The 7,636-nt window shown below is 32.3% G+C and overlaps 1 long non-coding RNA gene across 4 annotated transcripts; it reads right to left on the bottom strand.

Annotated features, from left to right (window-relative positions):
• Window positions 1–2,157: 2,157 nt before the first annotated feature.
• Window positions 2,158–6,395, bottom strand: LOC131644012 (uncharacterized). 4 transcript variants are annotated; one of them, XR_009296340.1, is made up of 8 exons: window positions 5,975–6,395; window positions 5,592–5,699; window positions 5,347–5,494; window positions 5,189–5,212; window positions 4,964–5,104; window positions 4,196–4,317; window positions 2,703–2,777; window positions 2,158–2,526 (listed from the first exon to the last, which is right to left on the bottom strand). It is a non-coding gene; the product is annotated as an uncharacterized LOC131644012 (long non-coding RNA). The 4 variants fall into 4 exon arrangements; XR_009296337.1 differs by lacking the exon at window positions 5,189–5,212; XR_009296338.1 differs by lacking the exon at window positions 5,189–5,212 and having other exon boundaries at window positions 2,159–2,526; window positions 6,135–6,395.
• Between the last annotated feature and the right edge of the window lie 1,241 nt (window positions 6,396–7,636).

The raw sequence follows: 7,636 nt of genomic DNA, 5'->3' as shown, positions 1-7,636 counted from the left end.
AAGGAAAATGGTGTTGAAGATGATGATGGTGTAACTAGAAAGGATGTTCCTTCCAAGGTGATGTTGTACCTACAGATAATTCAAAGATTTAAGAGATTGTTCGCTAATGTAAATGACTCAAAGAATATTTGATGGCATGTAGATGAAAGAGTATGTGATGGAAAATTTTGTCATGTAGAAGATTCATTGAAATGGAAGAAAATTGATTCGTCGTTTTTGCATTTTGCCCTTGAGCCAAGAAACCTCAGGCTTGGACTTTCCATCGATATAATGAACCCATTTGGTAATTTCAGTACTAACTATGCTTCATGGTCTGCTCTTCTCATAATTTACAACCTCTCTGCGTCGTTGTGCATGAGGCGCAAATATATGATGTTATCGATGATGATTTCGGGTCCAAAATATCTAAGAAACGACATAGATGCTTATTTAACATCATTGATTGAATATTTAAGACTTTTGTGGGAGGAAGGCGTTGATGCTGATGATGCGTATACATGTGATAACTTTATGCTGCATGCCACGTTATTTTGCATAATTAATGACTTTATCGCATACACTAATTTTATGGGCACGGCGTCAAGGGACATAAAGCGTGTCCTACATGCGAAGATCTCACATGCTTCTGCCAATTACAAAATAGAAAAAAGACGGTTTACCTTGGGTATCAAAAATTTCTATTTCCAAATCATCCATACTGTTATTGCGAAAGAATTTTAATGGAAAGTAAGAGGTTGATATCACTCCAAAACCCTTAATTATAATAGACAACATCACATTAATGTTGTCTTTGAAAAGAAACAAAAAGGGCCCATGGAGAAAAATATTTGAAAAAAAAGGTCGGTGTTCTTTGATCTTCCATATTAGTCAAGTCCCAATGTAAGACATTGACTTGATGTGATACATTTGGAGAAAATTTTACGTAATAGTTTGATTGGAACACTTCTCAAGATTAAAAGAAAGACAAAAGATACTAAGAAATTCCGTCAAGATATAGTGGTGATGGGTATACGACAAGAGTTATCCCCAAAAGATATAGAAAATAGAACATATTTTCCCCCAACATGTCACACTCTGTCTAAAAAAAGAAAAAAAGATTTTTTTATTGTTAGAAAGGTATCAAAGTTCCCCAACGGTACTCATCAAATGTGAAGAAATATTTGTCAATGAAAGATCTCAAATGAGTTGGCTTAAAATCTCATTATTGTCATGTCTTGATGCAACAACTTCTACGGGTGACTATCTGTGGCATTTTACTAAAAAATTTAAGGATAATTATAACCAGATTGTACTTATTTTTCAATACTATATGTAGTAAAGTCATTGATCTTGATAATTTTAGATGAGTTGGAACATTAGGCTGCAATTTTCTTGTGTCAATTACAGATGTTTTTCCCTCCATCATTTTTGACATTATGGTTCACTTAGTTGTTTATCTAGTAAGGAAGATTAGAATTTATGGTCAATTTTATTTACGGTGAATGTATCAGGTAGAGCGAACATTAAGATCTTTTAAAGGTATATGAGGAATCATCACCTTTCAAAAGCTCGATCATTGAACAGTACATCACAGAAAAAACTAATGAGTTTTGTACACATTATTTGTAATAAATGAATTCTAGAAATTATCGAATCTCGTCATGATGAAAGATATGAAGGTAAAGATACTAAAAATTTAAATGTTAAAATTTTTGACTGAGATGTAATTCTTAAAATAATACTAACCACGGAGTCTCGTCATTTTTTTTGGTTTACTCTCAAATTAATACTATTTGTATCACTTAAAATTCACTATTTTATATAAATAGAGTTGAATACAGCGAAGTTGCAATATTTGAGTTATTCATATTTAAACATAAAATTTTGGTTATTAGATTATTAAAAAATAATAATCTTTGTTTTAGTAATACATTTGTCTCTTAATATGTTAAAATTATCAATTAGGTTCTTTATATGTTTTCTTATCAACGAGGTTAATGAATTTGTTACCAAAGGAGAAATAAAGCATTTCCTCTTCGTCTCTTGTTCTCCAACCAAACAGTTATTTCGTATGTGCTTTCCAGCTTTTGGAATCTACATGTTTCCACAAATAGAGGATTGTGTTTGTTTCCTGAAAACGCATATTTTTGGCGTACTTCCTTTTTGACCCTTCACTACTAGAAATACTCAATTTTCCTGCGGAATTACCTGCGGATTTTAGCTAAATTTCCGCAGGAAACAAGTTACCTGCGGATTTTTCTGCGGTTTCATGTCCCCAGCTAAAACCTTCGTGGGTAATATTTTCGGCAGGAAATTCCGCAGGTAATTCCGCAGCTAAATCCGCAGGAAATATCCGCGGATAAATCCGCAGGTAATATATTTTTAAAATAAAAAAAATTATTTATATTAATATTTGCTCCCCTAGCAGTAACAGTCAGTATTGCAGGGAGGGGTGTACCCTGTGTGGTGTCCAAGGTCCTTTCATCAAACCGCTTTCATCACAGCATGGTGCTCTACCCATCATCACCAGCGGTAGGTAAGGTAGCACTGCACAAATATAGAATTAGTGCTGAAAAGAATTTATTTAAGTGATAATTTCATTTTATTACAAAAGAGAGCAAAAGATGACATGGTAAAATTTGCAAATGCTTAACTATTTATGGTTTTAGCATAATAGTGTGTAGGAAATTATTCCCTTCAAAAAATATCGCCATATGACTAACCTTTGCACGCTTAGCAAGAGAAGATAAAATACGACCCCTCTCGGCCATGAATGACTCATAGGACTCGTCTCCAACCTGCATTAAACATTCATTTAATTCAGTGAATGTTACATGAGGAGCTCAATATCAAACTAGTAATGCATGTTCTCTTCTAAGAGGAGAAAGGTTAACCTTAGGTGGGCTCATGATCAGACTTGCAAGAATTTTACCAACGTTTTATAAATGAAGAGTACATTGTTATATCATACTATAAAACTAATAATAAAACAATTTGATTTATATAAATAATATATTGAAAAAATAATAATTTTATTATAAGTATATTTGAATCTATATAAAATATATTTCTTTTTTTACATAATTTCAATGCCAACATTATCAAAATAATAGTTACCTATTCTTTAGCAAAAACATGAAGACTCGTGTGCTTCTGTTTAAAGTTGTTGCAAATACCAATGGGTGATCCCTATTTGTTCTACTTGTCAATCACAGTAATTAACTCTCATGAATACCTTAAGCAACATCAAATTTTCCCCTGCTAATTTAGGTTTGCAGTGTAAAACTATAACTCTAATTTAGAACCATTAAGGAGTTTAAACTCGTTAAGATTGTGACTTGAGTAAATTCATTTCCATTATTTTGTGTGTTTATTTAAGAGAATGTTAATCTCTAAATATGTGAGAGTGAGACATTTTTAGTGTAAATCTTGAATAATCTTGGTGGCTTCAAATGTCTTACATTAGTGACCATCCAGTGGGATTGTATAAGTGTGTGCAACTATGAAGAGATAGTTCTTGTTGATGCAATTGACAATTTAACAGTTTAAAAGCCACAGACAGTTTACAGTGGTGAATGTTATCTTCAGAATTGTTTAACAAAGTAATCTTGAAAAGTTATCCCTGACTTGATTATTAATTTCACGTTATGTTTCCTTTCTATATAAATAGAGGATAATCAATTGCTACTTCCAACATCATCAAGCCTTTACAAAAAAGAGTGCAACTGTAAGTTTCCCTAAATGAGGTCCTTACTTTCCCTTCATTTGTTCTTATTGCTACCTACTCATTTTACTTCCAACACTTTTTCATTACACTTGAACAAATTGAAGGAACATCGTCGATGTAGTGTTTTCTCACATATCTTGAATAGTTATAAAGAGAAGGGAACAGAGAAAGAATGAAAAATAGAATTGGTTGTAAGACTATATCTATAGACAACTTCATCTTAAATGAACTATAAGAAATCCTAACAGTGTTGGCCAATAAAAAAAGGAAGAAATCTAGACACATGTTATCTTTCTATCCTTAGGTACAGAGAAAGAATGAAAACTACATATGATAAAGAGTTTCAATTAATGGTGTGAAAAAATCGACAGTTGTGCATGACATTCCAGTTACTCTTTTAACAAGTACATAACTGCTCTCTTTTATTCTGTTTTACTTAACCCCTGAAACTCAAACTCACTCATATGTTGTACTAGAAAGAGAGAATACCTTAACCAGCATCAAATTTTTCCCCGTACCAGTGTCAACAATAACACCCATTGACTTCGTGTCACGGTCAAACTCGAGAGTAGCAATTCGCCGGTCATGTTTGTTCCACCATTCACATCAACCTAGACAAAATTTGAAGGTTAGAAAGCTAAGTGTGCTTATTGAATCAGTTCCATTACTAACAAGAATAAGATGACATGGCAACTAAGCCATGGTTTTTATTTTAACCTAGGTTGTCAATCCCAAATGGCAGGGTGGAAACAGCTAAGCTCCGAATCCATTACAAAAAACTAACAGAGAAGGTAGTGGCATTGCAAATTGTTAAAGCCTTTAACTAAAGTAGCGATTTAACTTTTCCGTGAAAAACAATTAGATACAAAAACTTAATAAAGAGAGAATTCACAGGTATTTGCAGAGGTATTTAGGTTGCTAAAACCAGGAGGGGTGTTCATAGTGAGTTTTAGCAACATAATGTTTTACGAGAAAGCCATAAGTGCATGGAGGGAAGGAACTGCTTACAGTAGGGTTCAGTTTGTGGTTCAATACTTCCAATCAGTGGAAGGTTTCACAGAGCCAGAGGTAATTAGAAAGCTTCCAGCACCTAATGATGGAGAAAACTCATTGGCTGGCTGGATCATGAAGCTCTTTGAATTGTTTTCAGGGTCAGATCCCTTTTATGCAGTTATTGCTTATAGAAATTTTAAGCCAATATATGATAATTGAATGGGAGGCTTGATGTGAAAGTAGAATTTGATACTTATTGCGTACCAGGCTGCTTTGCAAGATTTATTAAGCTACCACCATGGGCAATGAGACAAGCGCCGACAAGCTCCCCAACCATAGCAGTCAAATTGGGTGCTATGGTGTTCATCCTACTCTTGAGATAATCATATAGTTGTGCCCTGTATTCTGAAATAGAACAGGCTATTCCTTAATCCAATGCACCAACCAACCCATACGCAAATAATTGAGTTGTGACAATAAGAAGGATACCTATAAGGTTGAATTTTGGGATACCTATAAGGATTTGAACTAGAATCAAAATTGTAGAAATCATATTCCCACACCTATTACTAATTTCTTGTTGAACTAGATCATGCGGTGAAAACTGAGAACATATTTAGCATTTAGGAATGTGAGTATCAACTTACCTGAACCGTGGAAGGAAAGCACTACTTATGGTTTGAGTAAGGTTAAGCTCCTGAGCATTTTCAGTTGAGCTGCATCATCATAACTTTGTTCTTCCTTAATCTTGGCAAGTTTCTTGACCAACCGAACTCTCTCAATCTCAACATAGATCTAAGAAGAACACATTACAACATAAAAATTTGCAAAACAGATGTCTATGCAAGAAGATTATAACGCAGAAAGGAGAGTTCAAACACAACACACTCACCTTCCCTGCAGATACACTGTTCAATGTTTTGATAAGTTCAATATGAGTTTCAATATCAGGTGTCTCATCAATATATTGCATAGCCTGCTGGACCATAGCTGTTACAGACTGCGTGAATATATAATAGCCTCATTAGTAACACATAACATTATGATTCTTATTTTCTTCTACCAATTACACAACAACTTGATAGTATCGGAAACGAACTCAAAACAAAAACTGTAAGAATGTTGTGTGATTAACAGTAAGTTCCCATTGAAGACTAAATCAACATAAACCCTAAACTATTTCTAAATAAACAATTGTGAATCAAGTACGATAATCTATCGGTTATCTAAACAAATTTTCCATCAATATACCATCAAAATTTACTAAGCACTCACACAAACAATAAACAATATCATAAGATTGAAATTGCATGGTGAAATTAGGGTTGTGAAAAGAACGCTAGAATCGTGTAGATTGAGGAAGAATAAGATAGTGGATCTATGGAAGACATCTCAAGTAGAGCACGATCGTTAGCCAACACGGAACGATATTTACGGCCAATCGGAGAACGAAAGGTGTCAGCTCCACCGCCACCGCCGCCTTCAATGTCACTATCTCCTTCCCGACTGAAAAGGAATCTCTTGAATTGGAGAGTAAAAAATGGTTTTCCTTTGATCGATTTGGTGTCGCGATGGGTGGAGCAGCTCCGTAACAGTGAAGAGGGTTTAGGGTTTCAATTTTGTTTGAAGTTGAGTCATGAGCTGCTAACACTACAAAGTTGTACGATAAGAACAATTAGTTTAATTGAATGGGGTAATTTAGTGGTAGATAATTGGTGCAATATGTGTCAAAATTGGGGTTTTATTCTCAAAACTGGTCTATAATTCTTATAAAAAAATTTCAACTTTTTATTATTTTTTAATTTTAACGATTCTCAATACTGGTCTATAATTTTCATAAAAAAATTTCAACTCTTATACCTTTTTGTAAATTTTAATCTTTATCACATTTTTTTTCAATTTTTTATAATTTTATTTTTGAAAACTTTCATACCTATTATTAAAATATAAGTTGAAGAATTGAATTAAAATACACTGACAGTGTAAATTTTTTTTCATTATCATTGTTAAAATTATTTATCTTTTATTTTAATTTTTATTAAAATAATCTATTTGAATAATGATAATGCAGTGATGGTATGAATTTTCTTATACTTACGGTGCATATAAATTAATCTATAAAATAAATATATATCAAAATTTTCATACCATTTATTTTATTAAAAACTAAAATTAATTAAAATACATCATAAAAATAATAATAACATAGATAAAATAAGAATTAAAAATTAAATTAAAACTAAATAAAAAACACCATAAAACTAATTAATAAAATATAAAAAATATGATTAATTTTAAAAAAAAAAAAAAACAAACAAAAATTACAATTATTTTTAGAAAAATTTAAATATAACCAATCTGTAGCAAAATCCGCAGGAAAATTTCCTGCGGAATTACCTGCGGATTTTGTATTATGACTTGGGTTTATCAAAATAGAATTTCGCAGCAAAATCCACAGGAAAGTTTACTGCGAAATTACCTGCGGATTTTATATTTTTGTTAGGTATTTTGTTTAAAATATATATTTCGCAGAAAAATCCGCAGGTATTCCTGCGGAATAATTTCCGCAGGAAATTCCGCAGGTAATACGAGTATTTCTAGTAGTGCTTGAATTTTAGAAAAGTTCCTTTTCTTTTTTCTTCTTTTTAAACAAATTTATTCCTTCCTTATGGTATCTATCAGTTTTATCTTCAATTGTTTTTGGTAATTCAAACTTAGAAATGTCGATGGAGGTAGGAAGAGAAAACCCCACAGACCCAAAATGTTCAGAAGTTGGAATTAGTGCTGGATACCAATAAATGATGTCTAGTGAAAATTAGTCTATAATAGAATACAAGAGAGATGATCAATGTACAGGTGCCATCTTACAAGCAGATCATTTACAAAATATTTATTATTAAATCAAGAAATTCTAACCTGTTATTAATTAAATATAGT

Source organism: Vicia villosa, linkage group LG1, assembly GCF_029867415.1.
Source record: "Vicia villosa cultivar HV-30 ecotype Madison, WI linkage group LG1, Vvil1.0, whole genome shotgun sequence".
NCBI classification, from domain to species: Eukaryota; Viridiplantae; Streptophyta; class Magnoliopsida; order Fabales; family Fabaceae; genus Vicia; species Vicia villosa.
This window is presented reverse-complemented; position numbering and strand designations above follow the sequence as displayed.